The 27536-nt window shown below is 37.4% G+C and overlaps 1 long non-coding RNA gene across 1 annotated transcript; it reads left to right on the forward strand.

Moving 5' to 3' along the window:
* Positions 1-18912: 18912 nt before the first annotated feature.
* LOC149680209 (uncharacterized) lies at positions 18913-21565 on the forward strand. Its single transcript, XR_016365612.1, has 3 exons — positions 18913-19027; positions 19904-20046; positions 21370-21565. It is a non-coding gene; the product is annotated as an uncharacterized LOC149680209 (long non-coding RNA).
* The last annotated feature ends 5971 nt before the right edge of the window (positions 21566-27536 follow it).

Raw genomic sequence — 27536 nt, forward strand, 5'->3', positions numbered from 1 at the left:
AGGGAAACGCCGGTAGAAATTTTTTTGACGGCGCTAACATTAAAAAATGTTTTAAAAAATTCTGCCCTCTCGCGGAACCCTTTATTACCAAAATTAAATTTTCTATTTCAATTAAATAAAATTACTGAAATAATAAATACAATATCAATATATAATTAACATCCTCCATGCCTGTAAACTATGAATACCTTATCCAGACGTAGTGTGCACACTTCGTGCCCTCTATTGGAGCTAATCAACACTATCGTTAAATTTATTACTTAGATAGTGTTATTATTTTAAATATAATAATCATACTAGCTATTTATAATTATTTAACTTAACAGATTATGTATCGAAGAAGCTGCCGTCGGAGGTAGGGAGTTGCCTATCCTCTAAGCGTGAAAACAAATATCCTCACGTACATGATCCTTTATCCCTGGTAAAATTATTAGTAAATGTTTTAAAAAATTCTGCCCTCTCGTGGAACCCTTAATTATCATAATTAAATTTACTATTTCAATTAAATAAAATTACTTTAATAATAAGTACAATATCAATATATAATTAGAATCCTCCATGCCTGTAAACTATGAATACCTTATCTAGACGTAGTTTGCACACTTCGTGCCCTCTATTGGAGCTAATCAACACTATCATTAAATTTATAACTTAAATAGTGTAATTATTTTAAATATAATAATCATACTAGCTATTTATAATTATTTAACTTTAAATGAGCACGATTCATTGAATTAAATTACATTTCTAAAAATTGTTAGGTAAATAGCGCTTTAATGTAGAAATTTCATATTTCGGTGGATTGAGAGATGAGCACGTTGATTTCGATTGTTGTTAATTGAAATTAGTTTGAATTTGATCATAAATTTCATTTTATATCGTTGAGTTGTTTATTTTATTTTATAATTATCACATACGTTACTGTTATTAATAGATATACCCAGCAAGCTTCTTAGCTGAGAGCGGAAAGCAGAATTTGCCAAAATGATTATTTAATTGCCGAGAATCCGCTTCTTATTTTAGGTCAGTTTCATTCTTAATTATAATTATTTAACTTTAAATGAGTATGTTTCATTGATTTAAATTACATTGCTAAAAATTATTAAGCGCGCGCCACCTTCCCCTAGGGAAAATTCTCTCTACCCCCTCTCTCTCGTCTCCGGCAGTCAGGCTTACAATACATAGCTAGTTGCGGGCGTCGGGGAGGGGGTCCTGATCCTTCTTCCTCTCTCTTCTCTTGACTCTAAATTAACTCGAGTATTATACTAACCGAGCGTAGCTCAGTTGGCTAGGTCACGCGCCTTCACTGGCGTGTAGTATGGATCAGGACGTCGCGGGATCGCTTCCCGGCACCGACAGAAAAATAATGTCAATTGGAATAAAAGACGTTACGCCACCTAGGAGTTGTAACGTGAATTATGGGTGAATTTGGAGTCGGAAATTCGCGGGAAATTTGATATTCAAAAAGTTTATTTACGACGAAACTCATCAGGTCACACCAAATCCAGCCAGCCGACCAGCCAACTGAGGTCGGAACAATAGTTTTTCAGCTCTGAAGAGCGGCAAAACTAAAAATGGACAGAAAATCGTTGAGAGCTTATAATAGACCAAGAGCCAGTAGCCTGGATCTTACCTCATAAAGTACAAAAGGTCTGACCATTGGAATGAGTTCAGTTTTAATGCTCATTAATAGATTTGGCCGTCTTACGCGTCACAGCTGGGGCAATTGAGGGGGGCGGGGTCATGTTTGACCCTAATGAGGTATGATTTCTTACCTCATGAGGTACATGAATAAAGAAGGTGGCAAATGATAGAACTGGAAATGGCGATTCCAAATATATGAAATCTGACGTCATCAAAGGGGGCCATCAATAAATCAGACGGGGGTTAAAATGGTCGAATGAGGTATGAATTCTTACCTCATGAGGTACATGTATGAATCCGGTGTTGTTTGATAGATCTGGTCGTGCTAAATAACAGAATATAAAATCTGACTGGAAAATACGCGGCTTAGGTTTAATCTGACGGCCTGATTCTTGCGTCAGACTATGACAACTTCGTGCCTCATAAAGCTAGGTTCCCACTCGACCGAAAAAAACCGGCGCAAATCACGCAGCATACGGTAGAAATTTTACCTTACGCCGTCGTCCGGCTGTAGACTAAACACACTACGACTGAATTTTGAGTTTGGCGGTAGATATTTTTGGGTCACGTGACAGATTAGAGTGGTTTCCATAACATTTATTTCGCACTCTGAATTGGTATCTCTGTCCCATTGTCGCTTAGATCGTACAAGAAAGTATATTTTCTAACTTCCTCAATAAAGACTTCCTTATTAACATCTTACGTCTATATACTTCCATTAGATACATTTTTCTTTCTTCGTGGCATGTTTCCGACCAAAAAAAAATACATGGCGGCTATCAATCTATCTAGCGTATGCGTGCACTCTTGAAATTTATGACGTAGTCAGTGGGATAATTTCCTTGGCTGAGACACCGGCGTAACGCCAAACACGACCGAAAAATAGAACACAACTTATTATTATTGTTGATGAGGAGGGTACGCGCCCTAGCACCGATGCCAAAGGCATATTGTGCATCCTCGTAATCAGGCCTTGAATAGGCCTGTAGCTGCAGCGTAGCGAAGAATTCGCTCCACCGTGAGAGAGGAGACCCTCGAGGGTTCCAGGGTGTGTGAATCAAAATATTCTAATCTAAGCGAGGCGAAGTAGTCGCACTCGCAAAGTACGTGGGCGGATGTTTCTTCCTTCTCCTGACACGACCTACAGAGAGGGTCGTCGGCAAAACCCATCAGATGGAGGTGCCTATTAAGCCGGCAATGCCCGGTCAAAAGACCGGTGGCCAGCCTAATATCCCATCTGCCGAGCGAAATTAGGTCCCTAGCACGAGACCTGCAGGGACCATCGACAAACAACTTTGTCTGTCTCTGGCCCTCCATGCTGTGCCAGAGCGGATTTTGTATGACAGTCAACCTGTCATGCAGACACCGTTTGACGTGCCTGTAGGGGATGGGGACGGCCGGCTCCGGCCCCAAGAGCTTGGCCTCCGCACCCCTTTTCGCAAATCTATCGGCTTGCTCATCGCCATAATATCCGCTATGCCCTGGCACCCAGTACAGCAGAACCCTGTTGCAGGATGCCAGAACACAACTTGCGCCCGGCCGAGCGGAAATTCCGTCGGGCTCGGCGTAAAGAATTTTTGGTCGAACCCCTTTCTGCCCGGTCTCCGTCGTGATTTCCGTCGATTGCGAGTCCAGCTTAAATGTGGCAGGTGATATTGTAAAACCAGCCCCACTGATGTGAAGTACATTAAACTTAACTTGTTTGAGCGAGTTGCCTCTGTTTCTATCGAGGTAATGTGGTGAGATATTTTTGACTGTGATAAATGAGATGAAATTAAATTGGCATCATTTAATAATAGAGCTATTTCAATTCGGGGGTAAGGAGAGTTTTTGAGGCGGGGTTTCGCCAGTCCCCGCCTAGGTGCTTTATTGTGCGCGAAATTTAGCTTGAGTTCTACTCAAAATGTTCTCCTTTGGTCAGCGCCATTGATAAATTTGTGATTATAAATGCATGATAAAACTTTGATGTGATTCACTGTGCAAACGCGGTCAACAAGAACAACCGCCATGACAAGACACGGTACTACATCCCATTCAATCAAGAATAGCATTAAAATTCTGTCATGCGTCACACTTTTTGGCGCCTGCGCTGTAGTCTCTTTGGATTCTGAGAGTCTGGATATGTTTACGGTCTAGACCCGTATTGAAGCCGCATTGTTCCCATCTTAGTTGTTGCGCTTAATCATGTGCGGGATCAACCAATTCAGTGAGACGCTGTCGTTCAACTTTATTGAAGGATTGAACCCCGTGACATGCTAGAAGTCTTACGGTATACCGGTTCCCCTTCCCTCTAGTAAAAGCATGTAAACATCGCTGACACACCCTATGGGCTGAATGATTGACCCCACACCTGAATGCCCTATTGAATTTAGAAAACCTTGGAAAATTGAGATATTTTTTAAGTTCCTTTATAAATTTATCTTGTTTATATTTTGACTAAGTGATTTGTAAAATACGACCGAGAACGAGATATTTTTACCCATCGCTTGGAAAGAGTTCGAACTTTATAAAAAGCAAGGAGAGTGGTAGAAAATGGGATTGGTCGGAGGTGAAACCAACCAAGTCGTAACACGACTTCGGGTTCGCAACAGGACTGATTTCCAATGAGATTGTAAAGTCAGGGATGTTCGCGAAACCTAACGGCGAAGCGAACTAAAAACGTACGGCAAAAGTATAACTCTGCGCGGCCACCCTGCAGCAATGAAGCTGTTTTCCTCGACTGTGTACAAGTTAAAACAGTGCTGGAAATAAATTACTTGAAGGGATGTAAGCGTCGATCATCTCCAGAACTTTTACCGCGAAACCGCTAAACTGTGAACGTTAGATGCGACATTGGACGTAAAACCAACGGCCTTACCTTGTTTGCACGCCAGGACTTTATTGAAAGAGAACTACAAAAACAGTATCGTATCTTTGTCGACAAAGACGGGAAAAAGTAAGAGATAAGTGTAGAAAATTAATTGCCTGAAGTAACAGATTTTCAATTTTCACTTTTGAACACATGATTATAAAATATAAATTATTTGAATAAATTCTTATCTTAGTTTTTTTCAACGAAATTACTTTAGTAAAAATATTTTAACATGACATATATACAGGGTGTATCTGAAATGGACGTAGGAGCGGAAGTATTTGGGTTCCTGGGGCCAATATAAGGCGAAACTGTGGTATGACAGTTTGTCGTACGCCAACCCATTTGGAAGTTACTTGAACCTCACACTTGCTAGTTTGCATAAATCACAGCATGTTGACTTCGTCTAAAACAGTAGGAATTAAGTTCAAGATAGTATGATTATTGCAAATTAGTGGTTGCCAGCAAAAACAAAAAAAGCCTCATAGCCATAGAGTTTATAGTCAATTTTTAAAGAGTAGAAAGTTGTACAGTTGGTGACTCATAAAGAACATTAATGTAAAACAACATGTTACGATTTAGTGTGTTGAAACAACTGACCTATTCTAACGGGAAACTGACAGCGATAAGTAGCGCAGTCTAATAAGGAACACCGACATTTTGCTTCATTCTTCAAACAATCGAAAGGTTGCATTTAGTTTAAAGATTAGGTTAATGTTGCAACTTATCGAAATCGGTATTCGTGAATAAATGTTAGTGGGCGAATGTTTGGGATGGGATGTTGGGCAACGCCTGTTAAGGATTAAATTTTACAAATTAATTTGTAATGGTTCAAAGTGACAAAAAAAGGGAACATTCCTTTCTCCAAAAAAAATTACAGTGAGGGAGTAATGGCGTTTTTCTTAGGGCCTCACCCGAAACTTCACCCGTAACAAATTAGGTACGCTATGCTGAATAGCGTACTTAGGAGTGGGCTTCATGAAACCTAGCATTCCTTCTCAAGGTCACACACTACTAACTTGTTCAAGAAAGGGTTGAAATGCTCGTGATTGGCCTACACTGATCACGAGGTACCACCAGAAGTAATAGCAGAGAAAAATTTTAAGAAGAAATTTTCGTTCTTAACCTCGGAACCGAACGGATGACGCAAATAAAACTAAAGAAAATTTGAGAAAAAACCAAAAGAGGAGCGTTAACTTAAAACTAAGAAAAAAACTTCGCAAATAAATTAGTAAACGATTAAACCTTAGTAAATTTGCAGACCTCACTAAAACTTTAGACTAATGACGTTTACTAACTGGTAGCAATCTGCCAGCGTTGAGAACGACAGGAGACATCCGTGCAATGCGAGATGCAATGTAATGTACCCATAAGGAAATGTACGTTCTTACACCTTAGAATTATTCTATGAAATTTGCCAATAAAAACGGTAAAAAAGGTACTTCTTTTAAAGGTTCAAAGTGTTTTAAAGCATGTAAAATATTATTATTTGCTAATTTAATGGAAACAAGACGTCGCCGGATATGTAGTCTTGTACACAAACCAAAATGAACGCTTTTACAACCTTTCGATTGCTTGAAGAATGAAGCAATATGTAGGTGTTCCTTATTAGTTTCCGCTAGTTATCGCTGTCAGTTTCCCGTTAGTATCGGTCAGTTGTTTCAACAAACTAATCGTAACATGTTGCTTTACAACGATGTTCGTTATGAATGAACAACTGTACAAGTTTCTACTCCTTGAAAATTGACTCTATGGCTATGAGGCTTTTTCCTTTTAGCTGGCAACCACTAATTTGCAATAATCATCCTATCTTGAACTTAATTCTTACTGTTTTAGATGAACTCAACATGCTGTGATTTATGCAACTAGCAAGTGTTAGTTTCAAGTAACTTCCAAATGGGTTGGCGTACGAAAATATGTCATACCACAGTTTCGCCTTATATTGGCCCCAGGAACCCAAATACTTCCGCTCCTACGTCCATTTCAGATACACCCTGTATATCATTTTAAAAATATTACGCGTTTTCCATTTATTTTCTCTCAAATATGTACAATAAGGTTCAGCCCTATAAGGTAAAAAAAATGAATAGAAAAATGTTAATAGCTGATAAAGTAAAAACCGTATCAAAACAAAAAGTGTTCATTTATTTGAAAGTTTTCAAAGCTGACGTAATGTATAGCTCTCAAAAGATCATGATCAAATCTACAGATCTTTTCGACAATAATATCAACATCACAATCAAACTATGTTACTTTCTACTTCGCAATATGTCCTAATTAAAAATATAAAAATTAAACTCATAAAATCTCATTTTTTTCAGGTATGCAATTATTTGTATCTTCTTAAAGACCATGTCAGTCGAAAGTAAAACGTAGTATCAAGCTAGTATCAGTAGATAGGGATTACCGGTTCTGGGACAATGTTGTTCCTATTGGGCTCCGCTCCTACGTCCATTTCAGATACACCCTGTATATCATTTTAAAAATATTACGCGTTTTCCATTTATTTTCTCTCAAATATGTACAATAAGGTTCAGCCCTATAAGGTAAAAAAAATGAATAGAAAAATGTTAATAGCTGATAAAGTAAAAACCGTATCAAAACAAAAAGTGTTCATTTATTTGAAAGTTTTCAAAGCTGACGTAATGTATAGCTCTCAAAAGATCATGATCAAATCTACAGATCTTTTCGACAATAATATCAACATCACAATCAAACTATGTTACTTTCTACTTCGCAATATGTCCTAATTAAAAATATAAAAATTAAACTCATAAAATCTCATTTTTTTCAGGTATGCAATTATTTGTATCTTCTTAAAGACCATGTCAGTCGAAAGTAAAACGTAGTATCAAGCTAGTATCAGTAGATAGGGATTACCGGTTCTGGGACAATGTTGTTCCTATGGGGCTGCAACCATAGGAATAACATGGGCTGCAGGCAGCCATTTTTTAATTTTTTTTTTATTTTTTTTATCGTTTTTTTGCGGCGCCATTTTTAATACCTCTGGGGTCGAGCCTTTGGTTTTTTAATTTATTATTATTATTTCGAGAGCGCGATTGCGAAAGTCGAGTGTTTCGTTTCGCGAAATTGATGGGGAAATTCCACGAGGTACTCGTATCGAGAACTAAATAGTCGGTTCGCTCCTCTTGTTCGAACTCAAAAGAAATTCTAAATAGCATTTCCAAGATAAGATGATAATAATGAACCTTGTAGAAAGATTTCGATTATAAAAAGGATCTGCCCGTACAAAAATTAACGGCTGCATTTTGCTTTTAAGTAGATTTTGTTCGATCTGCAATATGTTGCAAATGTACTGGAATATTCTGGAATAATACTGAAATAAATCTGAATAAGGTTCAACTTCAGACAAAATTTAGATACATTCCAGAGAGCACTGTAGAACATTTTAGAAGTTTTGCAGAAAAAAATACCTGTCGCTGGAAAACTCAGTAGACCAGATATACATACCTAATTAAGCCACTCTACAGTCATAAAATAGCTATCTTACAGCTAGAAAACAGAGGGGAAACAGTAATTCCCGTATGAAATCAGGTTGTTTGATGGCTCATTACAGGTACCTTTCAGATATTTTTAATGCATGTTTCAGTCAGAAAGAGGTAAGTTTGTAGGATAATTGCTGGTGCGTTTCAGATTTTTTGTAGGGTCATTGCAGGCGCGTTTCAGATACTTCGTAGGATAATTGCAGACGCGTTTCAGATACTTTGTAGGATAATTGCAAGCGCGTTTCAGATATTTTGTAGGATAATTGCAGGCGCATTTCAGATTCTTTGTAGGATAAATGCAGGTGCATTTCAGATACATTTTGGATCGTTGCAGGTGCGTTTCAGATACTTTGTAGGACCGTTGCAGGTGCGTTTCAGATACTTTGTAGGACCATTGCAGTCGCGTTTCAGATAGTTTGCAGGATCATTGCAGGCGCGTTTCTGATACTTTGTAGTGTCATTGCAGGCGCGTTTCAGATACTTTGTTGGATAATTGCAGACGCGTCTCAGATACTTTGTAGGGTAGTTTCAGACGCGTTTCAGATACTTTGTAGGATAATTGCAGACGCGTTTCAGATACTTTGTATGGTAGTTGCAGGCGCGTTTCAGATAATATGTGGGATAATTGCAGATGCGTTTCAGATACTTTGTAGGATAATTGCAGACGCGTTTCAGATACTTTGTAGGATAATTGCAAGCGCGTTTGAGTTATTTTGTAGGATAATTGCAGGCGCATTTCAGATTCTTTGTAGGATAAATGCAAGTGCATTTCAGATACATTTAGGATCGTTGCAGGTGCGTTTCAGATACTTTGTAGGATCGTTGCAGGTGCGTTTCAGATACTTTGTAGGATCATTGCAGTCGCGTTTCAGATACTTTGCAGGATCATTGCATTCGCGTTTCTGATACTTTGTAGGGTTATTGCAGGCGCGTTTCAGATACTTTGTAGGATAATTGCAGACGCGTTTCAGATTCTTTGTAAGGTAGTTGCAGGCGCGTTTCAGATAATATGTGGGATAATTGCAGTCGCGTTTCAGATACTTTGCATGATCATTGCAGGCGCGTTTCAGATACTTTGTAGTGTAGTTGCAGGCGCGTTTCAGATCCTTTGTAGGTTAGTTGCAGGCGCGTTTCAGATAATATGTGGGATAATTGCAGACGCGTTTCAGATACTTTGCAGGATCATTGCAGGCGTGTTTCAGATACTTTACAGGATCATTGCAGGCGCGTTTCAGATACTTTGTAGGATAATTGCAGGCGCGTTTCAGATACTTTGTAGGATCATTGCAGGCGCGTTTCAGATACTTTGTGGGATAATTGCAGGCGCGTTACAGATATTTTGTAGGATAATTGCAGGCGCATTTCAGATTCTTTGTATGATAAATGCAGGTGCATTTCAGATACATTTTGGATCGTTGCAGGTGCGTTTCAGATACTTTGTAGGATCGTTGCAGTCGCGTTTCAGATACTTTGTTGGATAATTGCAGACGTGTCTCAGATACTTTGTAGGGTAGTTGCAGGCGTGTTTCAGATACTTTGTAGGATAATTGCAGACTCGTTTCAGATACTTTGTAGGATAATTGCAGACGCGTTTCAGATACTGTGTAGGATAATTGCAGACGCGTTTCAGATACTTTGTAGGGTAGTTGCAGGCGCGTTTCAGATACTTTGTAGGGGTCATTGCAGGCGCGTTTCAGATACTTTGTAGGGTCATTGCAGGCGCGTTTCAGATACTTTGTAGGATAATTGCAGACGCGTTTCAGATACTTTGTAGGGTAGTTGCAGGCGCGTTTCAGATAATATGTGGGATAATTGCAGTCGCGTTTCAGATACTTTGCAGGATCATTGCAGGCGCGTTTCAGATACTTTGTAGGTAGTTGCAGGCGCGTTTCAGATACTTCGTAGGATAATTGCAGACGCGTTTCAGATACTTTGTAGGATAATTGCAAGCGCGTTTCAGATATTTTGTAGGATAATTGCAGGCGCATTTCAGATTCTTTGTAGGATAAATGCAGGTGCATTTCAGATACATTTTGGATCGTTGCAGGTGCGTTTCAGATACTTTGTAGGACCGTTGCAGGTGCGTTTCAGATACTTTGTAGGACCATTGCAGTCGCGTTTCAGATAGTTTGCAGGATCATTGCAGGCGCGTTTCTGATACTTTGTAGTGTCATTGCAGGCGCGTTTCAGATACTTTGTTGGATAATTGCAGACGCGTCTCAGATACTTTGTAGGGTAGTTTCAGACGCGTTTCAGATAATATGTGGGATAATTGCAGATGCGTTTCAGATACTTCGCAGGATAGTTGCAGGTGCATTTCAGATACATTGAAGGATAATTGCAGGTGCGTTTCAGATACTTTGTAGGATCATTGCAGCCGCGTTTCAGATACTTTGTAGGGGTTTTGCAGGCGCGTTTCAGATACTTTGTTGGATAATTGCAGACGCGTCTCATATACTTTGTAGTATAATTGCAGGCGCGTTTCAGATACTTTGTAGGATAATTGCAGACGCATTTCAAATAATTTGTAGGGTAGTTGCAGGCGCGTTTCAGATACTTTGTAGGATAAATGCAGATGCGTTTCAGATACTTCGCAGGATAATTGCAGGTGCATTTCAGATACGTTGAAGGATAATTGCAGGTGCGTTTCAGATACTTTGTAGGATCATTGCAGCCGCGTTTCAGATACTTTGTTGGATAATTGCAGGCGCGTTTTAGATACTTTGTAGGATAGTTTCAGACGCGTTTCAGATACTTTGTAGGATAATTGCAGACGCGTTTCAGATTCTTTGTAGTGTAGTTGCAGGCGCGTTTCAGATCCTTTGTAGGGTAGTTGCAGGCACGTTTCAGATAATATGTGGGATAATTGCAGACGCGTTTCAGATACTTTGCAGGAACATTGCAGGCGCGTTTCAGATACTTTGTAGTGTAGTTGCAGGCGCGTTTCAGATCCTTTGTAGGGTAGTTGCAGGCGCGTTTCAGATAATATGTGGGATAATTGCAGACGCGTTTCAGATACTTTGCAGGATCATTGCAGGCGCGTTTCAGATACTTTGCAGGATCATTGTAGGCGCGTTTCAGATACTTTACAGGATCATTGCAGGCGCGTTTCAGATACTTTGTAGGATAATTGCAGGCGCGTTTCAGATACTCTGTAGGATAATTGCAGACGCGTTTCAGATACTTTGTAGGATAATTGCAAGCGCGTTTGAGTTATTTTGTAGGATAATTGCAGGCGCATTTCAGATTCTTTGTAGGATAAATGCAAGTGCATTTCAGATACATTTAGGATCGTTGCAGGTGCGTTTCAGATACTTTGTAGGATCGTTGCAGGTGCGTTTCAGATACTTTGTAGGATCATTGCAGTCGCGTTTCAGATACTTTGCAGGATCATTGCATTCGCGTTTCTGATACTTTGTAGGGTTGTTGCAGGCGCGTTTCAGATACTTTGTAGGATAATTGCAGACGCGTTTCAGATTCTTTGTAGGGTAGTTGCAGGCGCGTTTCAGATAATATGTGGGATAATTGCAGATGCGTTTCAGATACTTCGCAGGATAATTGCAGGTGCATTTCAGATACATTGAAGGATAATTGCAGGTGCGTTTCAGATACTTTGTAGGATCATTGCAGCCGCGTTTCAGATACTTTGTAGGGGTCATTGCAGGCGCGTTTCAGATACTTTGTTGGATAATTGCAGACGCGTCTCATATACTTTGTAGTATAATTGCAGGCGCGTTTCAGATACTTTGTAGGATAATTGCAGACGCATTTCAAATAATTTGTAGGGTAGTTGCAGGCGCGTTTCAGATACTTTGTAGGATAAATGCAGATGCGTTTCAGATACTTCGCAGGATAATTGCAGGTGCATTTCAGATACGTTGAAGGATAATTGCAGGTGCGTTTCAGATACTTTGTAGGATCATTGCAGCCGCGTTTCAGATACTTTGTTGGATAATTGCAGGCGCGTTTTAGATACTTTGTAGGATAGTTTCAGACGCGTTTCAGATACTTTGTAGGATAATTGCAGACGCGTTTCAGATTCTTTGTAGTGTAGTTGCAGGCACGTTTCAGATAATATGTGGGATAATTGCAGACGCGTTTCAGATACTTTGCAGGAACATTGCAGGCGCGTTTCAGATTCTTTGTAGGATAAATGCAAGTGCATTTCAGATACATTTAGGATCGTTGCAGGTGCGTTTCAGATACTTTGTAGGATCGTTGCAGGTGCGTTTCAGATACTTTGTAGGATCATTGCAGTCGCGTTTCAGATACTTTGCAGGATCATTGCATTCGCGTTTCTGATACTTTGTAGGGTTATTGCAGGCGCGTTTCAGATACTTTGTAGGATAATTGCAGACGCGTTTCAGATTCTTTGTAGGGTAGTTGCAGGCGCGTTTCAGATAATATGTGGGATAATTGCAGTCGCGTTTCAGATACTTTGCATGATCATTGCAGGCGCGTTTCAGATACTTTGTAGTGTAGTTGCAGGCGCGTTTCAGATCCTTTGTAGGTTAGTTGCAGGCGCGTTTCAGATAATATGTGGGATAATTGCAGACGCGTTTCAGATACTTTGCAGGATCATTGCAGGCGCGTTTCAGATACTTTACAGGATCATTGCAGGCGCGTTTCAGATACTTTGTAGGATAATTGCAGGCGCGTTTCAGATACTTTGTAGGATAATTGCAAGCGCGTTACAGATATTTTGTAGGATAATTGCAGGCGCATTTCAGATTCTTTGTATGATAAATGCAGGTGCATTTCAGATACATTTTGGATCGTTGCAGGTGCGTTTCAGATACTTTGTTGGATAATTGCAGACGTGTCTCAGATACTTTGTAGGGTAGTTGCAGGCGTGTTTCAGATACTTTGTAGGATAATTGCAGACTCGTTTCAGATACTTTGTAGGATAATTGCAGACGCGTTTCAGATACTGTGTAGGATAATTGCAGACGCGTTTCAGATACTTTGTAGGGTAGTTGCAGGCGCGTTTCAGATACTTTGTAGGGGTCATTGCAGGCGCGTTTCAGATATTTTGTAGGGTCATTGCAGGCGCGTTTCAGATACTTTGTAGGATAATTGCAGACGCGTTTCAGATACTTTGTAGGGTAGTTGCAGGCGCGTTTCAGATAATAGGTGGGATAATTGCGGTCGCGTTTCAGATACTTTGCAGGATCATTGCAGGCGCGTTTCAGATACTTTGTAGGTAGTTGCAGGCGCGTTTCAGATACTTTGTAGGATAATTGCAAGCGCGTTTCAGATATTTTGTAGGATAATTGCAGGCGCATTTCAGATTCTTTGTAGGATAAATGCAGGTGCATTTCAGATACATTTTGGATCGTTGCAGGTGCGTTTCAGATACTTTGTAGGATCGTTGCAGGTGCGTTTCAAATACTTTGTAGGATCATTGCAGTCGCGTTTCAGATACTTTGCAGGATCATTGTAGGCGCGTTTCTGATACTTTGTAGGGTAGTTGCAGGCGCGTTTCAGATAATATGTGGGATAATTGCAGACGCGTTTCAGATACTTTGCAGGATCATTGTAGGCGCGTTTCAGATACTTTGGAGGATCATTGTAGGCGCGTTTCAGATACTTTGCAGGATCATTGCAGGCGCGTTTCAGATACTTTGTAGGGTAGTTGCAGGCGCGTTTCAGATAATATGAGGGATAATTGCAGTCGCGTTTCAGATACTTTGCAGGATCATTGCAGGCGCGTTTCAGATACTTTGTAGGGTAGTTGCAGGCGCGTTTCAGATAATATGTGGGATAATTGCAGACGCGTTTCAGATACTTTGCAGGATCATTGCAGGCGCGTTTCAGATACTTTGCAGGATCATTGCAGGCGAGTTTCAGATACTTTGCAGGATCATTGCAGGCGCGTTTCAAATACTTTGTAGGATAATTGCCGAAGCGTTTCAGATACTTTGTAGGATAATTGCATATGTGTTTCAGATACTTCGCAGGATCATTGCAGCTGCGTTTGAGATACGTTGTAGGATCATTGCAGGTGCGTTTGAGATACTTTGTAGGGTCATTGCAGGCGCGTTTGAGGTACTTTGTAGGGTCATTGCAGGCGCGTTTCAGATACTTTGTAGGATAATTGCAGATGCGTTTCAGATACTTCGCAGGATCATTACAGTCGCGATTCAGATACTTTGCAGGATCATTGTAGGCGCGTTTCAGATGCTTTGCAGGGTCATTGCGGGTTTTCTTATCAATTATTGTGAATCCGTCGCCTTATATACCCTAAATTTTCAAAAATTGTTAAAGAGGATTACGCTTGAGTTCAAACGTCAACAATAGTGCTATGTTTAAAATGATTTTAGGAATATAGTTTCTTAAAACGATTTAACTAGAATTAATGTATATTAATGACGATTAAATTAATAAATATCAATTATATTTATTTAAATATTTAAAAATAGCCTCTAAATTGCGTGTCGACTTGGAGAGGTTTATTTTGGATGCCCAACTTGTACTCATCCCTTACAAAAATATTAAGCTGTAATTCTTCTGCAAACACGCTTTTTTATCGCTACCACGCTGTAATATGTATACATTAAGGCTACATTTTCTGCAGCTCAAAAAACGGGAAAAATTCACAGCATTTCTAGAACTGCAAATTAACTGCCGTTTTTACATTCTCTGTTTGTAAACTGTTAACTGGCTAGCCTGGCAGAAATATGCAGCGCAATTCTGCAAACGCTATGCAAAAGTAGAAATAACAGCTGCTAGTTTAAAACTGTAATTTGTCCGTTTTTATAGACATGTTACAGGTCTGCAAAAGCGATGGAAAAGTAGAAATGCAACTGTTAATTTAGAACTGTAATTTGACCATTTTTATAGACATGTTACAGGTCTGCAAAAGTGATAGAAAAGTAGAAATCCAGCTGCTAATTTAAAACTGCAATTTGACCACATTTATAGACACGTTACGGGTCTGAAAGAGTGATGTAACAGTAGAAATCCAGCTATTAATTTAAAAATGCAATTTGACCACATTTATAGACATGTTACAGGTCTGAAAAAGTGATGGAGAAGTAGAAATCCAGCTGCTAATTTAAAACTGCAGTTTGACTACATTTAAAGACATATTACAGGTCTGAAAGAGTGATGGTAAAGTAGAAATCCAGCTGCTAATTTAAAAGCAATTTGACTACGTTTATAGATATGTTACAGGTCTGCAAAAGTGATGGAAAAGTAGAAATTCAGCGGCCAATTTAAAACTGTAATTTGACCACATTTAGAGCCATACTGCAGGCATTCAAAAGTAGGACATTTTACTTGAATTGAATACCTGCATTATGTCTATAAATGTGGTATAGTTACAGTTTTAAATTTTAAGATAGATTTCAACTTTTCCATCACTTTTGCAGACCTGTAACATATCTATAAACGTAGTCAAATTGCTTTTAAATTAGCAGCTGGATTTCTACTTTTGCATCACTTTTTTCAGACTTGTAACATGTCTATAAATGTAGTCAAAATACAGTTTTAAATTGGCAGCTGGATTTCTACTTTTCCATCACTTTTGCAGGTCTGTAACACGTCAATAAATATAGTTAAATTGCAGTTTTAAATTGGCAGCTGCATTTCTACTTTTCCATCACTTTTGCAGATCTGTAACATGTCTATAAAAATGGTCAAATTACAGTTTTAAACTAGCAGCTGTTATTTCTACTTTTGCATCGCGTTTGCAGAATCGCGCTGCATATTTCTGCCAGTACAGACAATTAACAGTTAATAAAATGAAAATGTAGAAACGGCAGACAATTTGCAGTTCTGGAATTGCTGTGAAATTTTCGCGTTTTTCGAGCTGCAGAAAATGTAGCCTTAATGTATACATATAACAGCGTGGTAGCTATAAAAAAGCTTGAATGCAGATGAATTACAGCTTAAAATGTTTGTACGGGTGACGCGGAGCTCTGAAATAGTAATTTCGGAAAAATTGGTTAGACCTTTTGTTTTGAATTATTATTAGTATTATTTTGAGAGTGTGAGTGTATTCGGTCTCGGTCCTCTTGTTTGTAAAAGATTAGAGTCTCGTCGAACTAATAAACGCGTGGATATTATTATTCGTCTCCGTTTTGACTCTTGTTATTCGTAGATAAGATAAGGGAGAAAGTCTAGTCACGATAAATGGTAAAACAAATGATTCGAAATGACAAAAATTAGAATGAAAGTCGTGCTATTCTACTTAAATGCAGTTAAAAGCGATGTCAAATGAATAAAAATGTGAGACATACTGACGTTAAGCGACTAAATGTAGATTAACGTTTAATTAGTTGACTAAACTCCAATCAAACGTTGCATCAAAAGACTAGAAAGTCGTTTAAAGTGCTCTTAAAACTTCAAAACCTAAGTTTCAATTTAAAGTTATGTGAAAGATAAGATATGGGAGAAAGTCTAGATTACGAGAAAATTCTATAAGTTTGAAACTACCCGTTTAATTTAAAACCATATGCTAGAAAAAACTCTTTCTTTAGAAATATTTATTTTTTGGAAGTTTAATTACCACGGAATAAGTGACATTAAACGGTTTGCTGGATCTATTTACAAGAGTTCAAGGACATTTCTACCCAAAAAAGGTAATACGTGAATTTGTTTTTCGGGAGAGGACGTTATTCAATTTTGTTTTTACTCAATTTTGACGGAAACAAAGAAACTATTCGGTGCTAGTGTACTTACGGAATAAAATAGAAGTTTCGAGATTGAAAGAAGTGTGAATGAAGTTAATTAATCCACTAGTAGGGGAAGTACCTCGACGCCGTTAAAAAGATAAATTTTGAAGAGGTGCACGACCAATTTTTAAATAAAAGATTTCTAAGCGTAAATTTTTGTAAATGTATCCTAAACGATATTATTCGTAACTCGAACGAGAATTTATAATAAATGGAAAGAAAGCGATGTTCCAACTCTTCAAATTACTGTTCAAACGTTTCTTATTCTTGTTCCAACTTTAATATTACTTTTCAAACATCTCTTATTGCCATTCAAATTTACCATATTTCCGTTCAAGATTTTCTTATTTCTATTCAAAATTTTCGTATTTCTATTGAAACTTTTGTTATTTCTGCTGAAACGTTTCCTATTTCTGTTCCAAAAGTCTGTTTATTTATGTCGAAGCTTTTCATATTTCCGTTGAAACTCTTCTTATTTCTGTTCAAACTCTTCCTTTTTCTGTTCAAACTCTTCCTTTTTCTGTTCAAACTTTTCTTGTTTCAGTTCAAACTCTTCCTTATTCTGTTCAAACTTTTCTTGTTTCAGTTCAAACTCTTCCTTTTTCTGTTCAAACTTTTCTTGTTTCAGTTCAAACTTTTCTTGTTTCAGTTCAAACTTTTCCTCTTTCAGTTCAAACTTTTCTAGTTTCTGTCCAAAGGTTTCTTATTTCTGTTCAAACTCTTCATGTTCCGGTTCAAACTCTTCTTGTTCCAGTTTAAAATTTTCTTAATTATGCTCAAACACTTGTTCATCCTGTTCATACATTTCTTAATTATGCTCAATCACTTGTTCATCCTGTTCATACATTTCTTAATCCTGATCAAACATTTCTTAGTTCAGTTTAAATATTTCTTATTTCTATTCTAACATTTCTTACTTCTGTTCAAACATTTCTTATTTCTGTTCAAACATTTCTTATTTCTGTTCAAACATTTCTTATCTCTGTTCAAACATTTCTTATTTCTGTTCAAACATTTCTTATTTCTGTTCAAACTCTTTATGTTCCGGTTCAAACTCTTCTTGTTCCAGTTTAAAATTTTCTTAATTATGCTCAAACACTTGTTCATCCTGTTCATACATTTCTTAATTATGCTCAAACACTTGTTCATCCTGTTCATACATTTCTTAATCCTGATCAAACATTTCTTAGTTCAGTTCAAACATTTCTTAGTTCAGTTCGAACATTTCTTATTTCTATTCTAACATTTCTTACTTCTGTTCAAACATTTCTGATTTCTGTTCAAACATTTCTTATTTCTGTTCAAACATTTCTTATTTCTGTTCAAAAATTTCTTATTTCTGTTCCAAAATTTCTTATTTCTGTTCACACTCTTCATGTTCCGGTTCAAACTCTTCTTGTTCCAGTTTAAAATTTTCTTAATTATGCTCAAACACTTGTTCATCCTGTTCATACATTTCTTAATTATGCTCAAAGACTTGTTCTTCCTGTTCAAACATTTCTTAATTATGCTGTTGACCAGAAAGAGATTAATAGCTATGATATCTTACAAATTGAATATGTCAAAAATGGTATGCTCCCAATTAACCCAAAACCATTTCTCCCAATTCTCACTTAACCCAAAAATATTTTGGTTCCCATTTAAACCAAACGCGTTTCTCCGAATTCCCACTTAACACAAAAACTTTCTAAATCTGGCGTTTTTTAAGTATAAAATGGTTATACCTTTCTTTTTTAATTCTTAAGTGTAAAATCGTTATACATTTTTAAATTTTTTAGAAGGGCACAAAAAATGATTAGATTAATTAATCTTTTTAGTTTTCGTATATAATGGGGTTAAAAATATGCGATTGTTGTATTGGTGTTTGATTTCATCACTATCAAGATAGAGTGGGTTAGAACCTCGAAGGATCGACTTGTTTCGGTTATTGGTGGGCAAACGATGATGTTGAAGAACACCGCTAATGGTAGAAAATACTGGCGCTGCCCTTTTAGCGAGTGCAAGGTTACGGCAGGTAGCGATGATCAGACTATTCTTTATGTGAAAAACCAGCATAACCATGGAGTTAATCATTTGGAAGTTGTGAAAAAACGGGTCCTACAGAAGTTGAAGAAAGAAGTCGCAGACAACCCAATGAAATCCGTTTTGGAGGTATAAACTGTTTTTGCCTATATTAGCATTATTACTAATCTCCATGATTCAACAGATTCACAGTGAAGTTCGGGCAGAGTCAATTAATGGAACCGAGAATGAAGATATAGTTCGTCAATCATTATTGCTACCAGATAAATCTCGCGAAACTTATGATAGTATGTTTCGCGCCATACAAACAATCGTCGCAATCCGTGGTATAGCTTTTAGCAGAAGTCCATTAAATTAGCCTAGGAAGTAACCAAAAGTAGCAATACTGAAGAAGGGCGACACATTCGCCACCTTGCGGTAATTTTTCTCAGATCTCCGGTTTAGGTGCGACTCGTACGCCAAAATTTGCCCTATCGAGAGAGAAAAAACTATTGGCCGAAAACGCCCCCCTTCCACTGTAAAACTGAGCCCGCTTTAGCATAGGAGAAGGGATGGGGGTGTGAAATTTGGAACAGTCAAGGTCATTCAGTTTTTTATGACTCTTCATAAACCTATTGAAAAAAAACTATTTAAAGGGAGGGTGAAGTAGAAACTCAAGTGATTTTTATCGATTCCTCTACTATTTACAAGACCAGTCTGCATAGTCAAACATTCAGAAAATACTAGCTCCGAATGATTTTAAAATTCAAATTAGGGTCAGATTTAAAAGATAATTTTAATTAAGGACGTCCGATCAATCGCGTAATCCCCTGCCTTTTTATAATTAGTAAAAGAATCGATAAAAAACCACTTGATTTTCTACTTCACCCTCCCTTTAACAACCGTGGCCGTTCCTTTTTTTAATTTTTTATAAAGTAAACAATCTACCCTTTAGAGATCCAGCGTTCATGGGCTGAAGAAGTCACGCCCCGCTCACGTCAAGAAAGACTTCCTAGAGAGGAGCTCGAGATTTCTAACTGTGTTAGGAAAGGGGGGAAAATTTAACCCCCTAGTTAGAAGGAGTTTTTATCCCAGCAGAGACGTACGCTATACCAGCCATTGTAATTGTTCACTTCCTAGGCTAATTTAATGGACTTCTGCTTTTAGTACAGGAAAAATAGGTTTTAACCCTGAACAAATTGAAACAAAGCTGAAAATTTCAGATCTTATAGATTTTTGGGCGCTCTTTAAGGTGGTGTGGTCTCCCACACTCTCAACCATTTTAGAATCAACATGTATTATACTAGCTTTTAATTGTGACCCCGTAAAAACTTATCTGACGGAAACACACTACGTGGAATAAAAGGTATCGTATATGTTAATCCAGGTCATAAACTATCTGTGTGAAAAATTTCAATCAAATCCCATTAAAGCGGGATCGAGTAATTAACATCCAAACTCACATATATAATACAGTACCATAAGTGGATCATATTACAGCTCCTTATAAGTACTGGACATAGGTTATGCTTTGTAAACAGCGTTTTCTTCCACGACATCCAAGCCCGCGATCTATAGCTCAGTTTTACAGGTTTTGTTTTGCTTTATTAACCCCGATCTGGAGTTACGTTAACCTACGGAATCACTATGTATTATACTAGCTTTTAATCGTGACCCGTAAAAACTTATCTGATGGAAACAAACTACGCGGAATAAAAGGTATCGTATATGTTAATCCAGGTCATATTCTATCTTTGTGCAAAATTTCAATCAAAACTCGTTCACCCATTAAAGCGGGATCGAGTAATTATCATCCAAACTCTGGGGTTACGTTGACGTACGGACGTTTCGGTTGATGGTAATGGCTGTCAGACCGCCGTCAGTGTCGTGATTAGTGTGAAGCTTGTTATCGCGTTATAATTTTGATTTAGAATGGCTTATGCTTCTTTACTAATTAGGAAAAACGCCTAGGATCAATGTAACTAAATACAATCGTCGCATACCCAAATGAAAGACACCAGAACACGACACACCAGAATACGATCTATGTGGTATTTAAAGCACTTAACCGTAAGCGACTAAAACGATTTGTAAAACTGAAAAATATTGACCAGCATCTTTCACAAACGGAAAACGTTAAAACATTGGAAAAATTTGTCAGATTTAAAAAAGGAAAACAAATTTCTATGTCGACGCACATAACCTTTAATCGGTAATAAATCGGTTCAAATATCCTTGCTAAAAACCTTTAAATCGGTGGAAGCTCAGTGCTGTATGCATAGATCGTGTTCTGGTTTCTTTTTTATTTGGGCATGCGACGATTGTAATTAGGCGTTTTTAATAATTAGCAAAGAAACATAAGCCATTCTAAATCAAAATTATAACGTGATAACAAGCTTCACACTAATCACGACACTGACGGCAGTCTGACAGCCATTACCATTGACCGGAACTTCCGTAGGTTAACGTAACTCCAGATCCGGGTTAATAAGGCAAACAATGCCTGTAAAACTGAGCTATAGATGGCGGGCTTGGATGTCTTGGAAGAAAACGCTGTTTACAAAATCATAACCTATGTCCAGTACTTGTAGGGAGCTGTAATATGATCCACTTATGTCCCTGGTTATAAATGGTCTATAGGGAGCTGTAATATGATCCACTTATGTCCCTGGTTATAAATGGTCTATAGGAACAATCAGAACTTACGTCTCTGGGAAACGCTCCAAATACATCTGAAGAAACATCCGTCTTATGTATATGCGTTTTAATGTTGTCAAATCTTTAAAATAAAACTGCGTTGATGTACCCGCCAAGTCATCGTCTTCGTAGGGACAAGTTACAAACGATTGATTCTAAAACACAAGTTTAAAATCTGTAACTCAATATACGCAGGTTTACATTTATTGAGGGTGAAAGCCGTCTTACAAATATTATAACTTGATTCTTGAACTGTTCAAACCTAAAATAAACAATTATATAATTATGTAACTTACATGTAACTTATAAACATGATTAAAAACTATTCACTTATGGCCTGCGTATCCTACCTAGAAGCTTGGCTAGAAGTAATAAGGGTGTTTGGCAGAGTATTTTCTACTCACCCTTTAAATAATAATTTTGTACATCTAGAAGAGGGCAGGGAGCTAGCTTGCGGCACCCCATTTGTCTTAAACCAGCCTATCATAAATGTCTTAAGCACATAAACACGATAGAAGCGCAACATCAAGTTAGGGAGCATTATTAAATACCGAGGGGGTAATTACTTGTTTAATCTGGTGTACACTCGTTGAGTAATACCGAATAAAATTCAGTAATCCAAGATAATTTTAATAATCTCAAGAAAAATCTGCAATTTCAAAATAATCTCCTTAATACTAAATATTTAGGTTAATACAGTATTAATTTCCCTTAATACTTGAAAATTGCCGTTAATACCAAGAAAAACCACAATATTTCGTGAATCCCAGAAAAATTTTGATAATCCTTACTATTTTTATGATCATAAATTAATAGCAAATAATCCCCCTTAATCCATCAAAAATGTCGTTAATCCCAAATAAAACTTAAAATATTTGATGGATTCTTATTTTAATACCGGTGAATCCCTCCCAAAAAACGTAATACCTGTGAACTCCTGTTTAAAAACGTAATACCTGTGAATCGCTGTGAATCCCTCTTTAAAAACGTAATAAACCCCTGAATCCCTCCCAAAAAAGCGTAATACCAGTGAATCCTAGCTTGAAAATTTAATCCGATTTAATCTTACATAAACCTTATTAATCCTAATGAATCTTCGAATTGAAAGTGTAATCCCATTTAATCTTGCCTAATATCAAATTAACCGCCAAGAGATTACTTCGTCGTTATTATCGCACCCGGAAGTAGGTAAAAACCCTTGGAAGCAAAACAGATTGACATCCTGCATGTATAGATTCGAGGGGTCGGACGTTCGGCATTTTAGTGTACGGGATTTTGAGATTTCAAGATTTTGACAAAGATTTTGAGATTTTGTCCCAGATTTTGATATTCTGACTGAGATTTTAGAAATCTTGAAATCTAGTCCAAGATTTTAAGATTTCAGGATTTTCAAGGAGATTTTCAGATCTCGATGGAGATTTCGGGATTTGGAACAAGATTTTCAGATTTTTGATGAAATTTTGGGAATTTGCAGCGAATATCATTAAGATTTACTATTAACTTCCGGTGTTAAAGGGATATTTCGAGATTTGAAATCGTGGGGATTTTGATATTTTAGGACGAGATTTCGGGATATCTTGATTTTAATGTGAGATTTCGGGATTTTAGGTGAACATTTCGGGATTTTCAGATTTTAAGGTAGGTATTTTGGGATTTCGAGATTTTAAGGGTAAGATTTCGGGATTTCGAGATTTTAAGGGTAAGATTTCGGGATTTCGAGATTTTAAATAGATTTCAAACGAACTGTACGGGATTTTGACAAACGTCCAACCCGTCGTATAGATTGGTGTTTTAGCCTCATCGTATACATACGATGAGGCCCCAGATATTGCACTTATAACGTAAGTAAATTTATAGAGCTATTTCAGTGGGGGAAAAATTTCGTCTGCTACGAAAATTGGGCCTGCCTTTTTGAGTGTAGGGCGGCCATTTTATGAGGGTTTTCTCTATGGGCAAATAGCATTGGTGACGTAGCCATTACCCCCTCTGAAATAGCTCTATTGAAGGGTAAAGGGTTATAATTTTTTACTAGGGCATCGAGGGGCTATTCAGTCTGATCTTCAGTATTTCTTTTAATGGGTATTTAAGGGTATTTTGTTTTACCACTGTTAACGGATGCGCATCGAGGAGGTACTCACTCACGTTTTCCGTTATTATCACACTATTATAATTATAACAGTTAAAAATTGAAGTAATAATTTTAAAACAGTTAGAGCTAGCGCATCGAGGGGCTATTCACTCAAACATTCTGTACGCCTGTTAAGTACGGTACGATGTGGCTGCTATTTCGAGCCCATGGGTCCGTCTTGTCTAGGTCAAATTTGCCGTTAGCTAAGCGCTACCAGACGCTACCAATACAGATTTCCTCGTAACGTTTTATCCGTGGGAAAATATTATAATAGTGGAATCGGATTCAGTGCATTTTTAAATATGGATTCCGCGCTTCCATCAGATTCTATATCTTCCCAAAGAAAGTGAGATTTCTTTTTTAAGATTTAGTGATTTCATTTCGGTAACCGATTTCACTAGAAAGGTACGGGATTTCATATAAATAATACACCCCTTGAAATTTCACAGCAAAACATTAGATCCCCGTTAGCCCATTCGAGCTTTTTTCATTACATAAATTCCTTCTCCATCCCTATGGTCTCTACTCATTCCTTTGCGTCAGATGGTCCTCCCTCTCGATCCTTTGTATTTCGAAACAAGCTAACCACACCATAATAGCATTTTCCAAGTCTCTCATAGAACAATTGTGTGTCAAAATACCCTTACTCACTTAGGATGCATTTTCATGTAGTTGTAGATCATCTGACCCATTCCCATTTCGGATGCCCTTTAAAAAAATATTTAACATTAATAAAAATTGCCATTAGATAAGATACAATTAATCGCAATTAATAGAAAGAATGGTTGCAACTGAATTTATTACGAAATTACCACAAACGAGTGGACTAAATAGAAAAATGGGTCATATTTGTGGGTGTACCTCGTATGAGCTGTTCTCGAAATAGCAACCGCGATTCCAAAAAACAGCGGCGTTGCTCAAAACTGCTGTTTTAGAAATAGTAGTGTTTGTCTTGAGCTTCGAGCATTTCTTAACAATATATATTCGTTGGTTTCAAAAACCAACTTTTTCTGTGATCATTTATTCAGTAATGTGACCTACTAACGGATCGTGTTTTTGAATTTTTTTAAGTACAGTCCCGGACAAAAGTTTCTGGACATTTTCATTTGGCTGCCATTTTGATCCTATTTGAGGTAGAGTAACAAAGTAGGACTTTCTAAATAGGTTTACTTCTCAAAATTATATTAAAATTGCAAATGACAGTGTGGCGCTAATAGGGCGTTAGCCATAGCGGAAATAGTAAAGCCCCCCGATAGTGACGTTACGAAATAATGCTTCAAATGGATCAACAATGCTATCGTTGCACACGTCTTGTCACGCAGATTCCAAAACTGTTTTCAAATTGTAAATCGGTTCAGAAAATCAAAAGTTATGACAAAAAATATGACGATCAAAACATTGGCAAATAAGCCTAACGATTATTTATTTTATCTATATCAACTTAGCTCAGTAGTAAAACATTACGATCAGAAAAACAAGATGTTCAAGCCATAGCATAGTTTTACTCTGAAATTATAGGAATGAGGTTTTAAGAATTACGTTCAGTAATGTGGCGATTTATTAGTTAATTGCCAGTAGGGTTTCGATTTTAAAAGGACAATAGGGTTCCAACTTAGAAATAACGGTTTTGGATGGCTCTTTGGAAAGTAGAAATTTTGGATTTGTTTGCAGGGTAGTGTTAAGTCTGTGAATTTGGAATAATATCCAAGTTGTGATTGCTAAAGTGGAAGGATTTTCGACATTTAAAATTTTGCAAATATTCTATAATGCGCGAAGTTTGCGTTTTGGGTTGAATTCTTCTGTGGCTTTTCTGTAGTAAATGTTTTAAGCTCTTAAAGAATAAAGTATTTTGTGTAGCTTCTGGGTGGGTGGGTTTTCGATGATTGTTTTTGTGTCTTTTCGGTAAATAATGTTTGGGTGTCGTTTCGGTATAAAATTGTTCGGTTGGATTTTGTTAGGAAATGTTTTGAGTGCTTGGAGAATAAATATCGTGGCAGAACTCCAGTTTGCAGAATAGGTGAGGTGTCTACCATGGAAATATAGCGAAGAATCGGGAATGAAGATTCACGATGACATGAATTAGAGAAGAATCTAACAACGACAAGTTCTTGAAGAAGGATGCGACTATTAATTCTCATTGTAAAATGGATGGTAATCTCCGAAGATAATGGTTCGAATTATTATATTATTTAAATTAGAAAGACTCACTTGTCCTAATGACATGAAAATATTGATATTCGAATACTTCTCCTTTTGTCTGGAAGTTTAATTTTTCCACCACTTTTGAAATTAGAATGCCATATATTTTTTGTTAAATCTAAGGTTAATTATAGAACGTTGTATTTAAAAAAGTAGTCTTCAAATAATGAATGAAATGGGTTTTTAATGTGTATATAAAAAACTATATAAGTAGTTCACTGGAATTTACACAGTCATCAACATCATAATAATAATAATAATAATAATAGGGGCGGGGCTTCATGAAACGAGAAAAAAATAGTTTTTGTATTTTATTTCCGAGAAGGTTGGCTGCCTTGTTTTTTAAGCTTGCAGCATGGCAGTCACTTAATTCATCAGCCACGCCAAAGTGTATAATCACGGTAAACAAGTGCCTGCCTACGTTGGAGATGATGTTACGATTTACGTTTATTCACTAATGAAAATATTCAGGAATTTTATCATGAATGTTTGCAAAAATTTAATTATGAATATTTTTGAAAATTTGATCATGAACATTTTTAAGAATCTCATCATGAATATTTTCAAGAATTTAATCATGAAAATTTAGAAAAATCAATCATGATAACTAAGAAAAAATCTATCATGAATATTTCGAAAAATCAATCATGATAACTAAGAAAAAATCTATCATGAATATTTCGAAAAATCAATCATGATAACTAAGAAAAAATCTATCATGATAACTAAGAAAAAATCTATCATGAATATTTCGAAAAATCCATCTTGAATATTTGAAAAAAAATTCTTCATGAATATATATAGAGGAAAAATGCATCATGAATACTTGGAAAGAAATACATCTTGAATATTTTAAAATTATAACGAATGGTTTTATAGATGTTAAGCCTAAAAGTGTCTGACCTTTCCTTGACGTCCTTAAGATTTAAATTGAAATTCCCAATGAAAAAAAAACTCGATGTCTTAGATTAGTGGTGTCTTTGAAATTTGAGTAACAAATGGTATATAGGGCATAGAACATGGGTTTGATTTATTGGTCTTCAAGTACTAATTTCTGTATTGGTATACTTACGACGGTTTATTTACTTATACAAAAAACGCGATATAGGATTGATTGACGTATAAGCAGCTGGTAGTGTGTTCAAAACTTGTTCAATATCTCGATTTACATATTAGAACTGAAAAATAGCTTTTAGGTTTTATCGATTCAGAAAAAATCCTCGATTGTTAACCCTATCCGAGAAAAGTGAAAAAAAATCCCCCGATAATTATCCCCATCAGAGTCCTGCACGGGCCGGGCTCAAGCCCGGTCCGGCCCGAGGCCCGGCCCGATTGGGTCGGGCCGAGCCGGGCTTTCCACTTTTGAAAATTGTATCGGACCGGGCCGGGACGGGCTTTTAAAATTTTGGAAAATAACGGGCCGGGCCGGGTCGGGCTTTTAAAATTTTGGAAATTAACGGGCCGGGCCGGGCCGGGCTTTTGTTGATTATCATTTAATCCTAAGTTCAAATGAAAGATACTATAAATGAGTATAAGCTTCTAAGGACAAATGTAACGAACAATTATCAAAAGAAATGAAAAATACACGACGCTAAAACAAATATGAATTCATATCATTGATTTTATGTATAAAAAATATAAAACTTACAACTGAACTACGTGTAACGGGCCGGGCCGGGCCGGGCCTTTTCAATTCATGCTACGTGTCGGGCCGGACCGGGCCGAAAAACCAACTATGTACTCGGACTCGGGCCGGGTTTCGGGCTTATTCAAAATGCTAAAACCGGGCCGGGCTTGGGTCGGGCCTGAAAAACTCGGCCCGTGCAGGTCTC

The sequence above is a fragment of the Phalangium opilio genome, unplaced genomic scaffold (assembly GCF_054372755.1).
Source record: "Phalangium opilio isolate 3A_F unplaced genomic scaffold, DU_Popi_V2 ptg000039l_2, whole genome shotgun sequence".
Lineage (NCBI taxonomy): Eukaryota > Metazoa > Arthropoda > Arachnida > Opiliones > Phalangiidae > Phalangium > Phalangium opilio.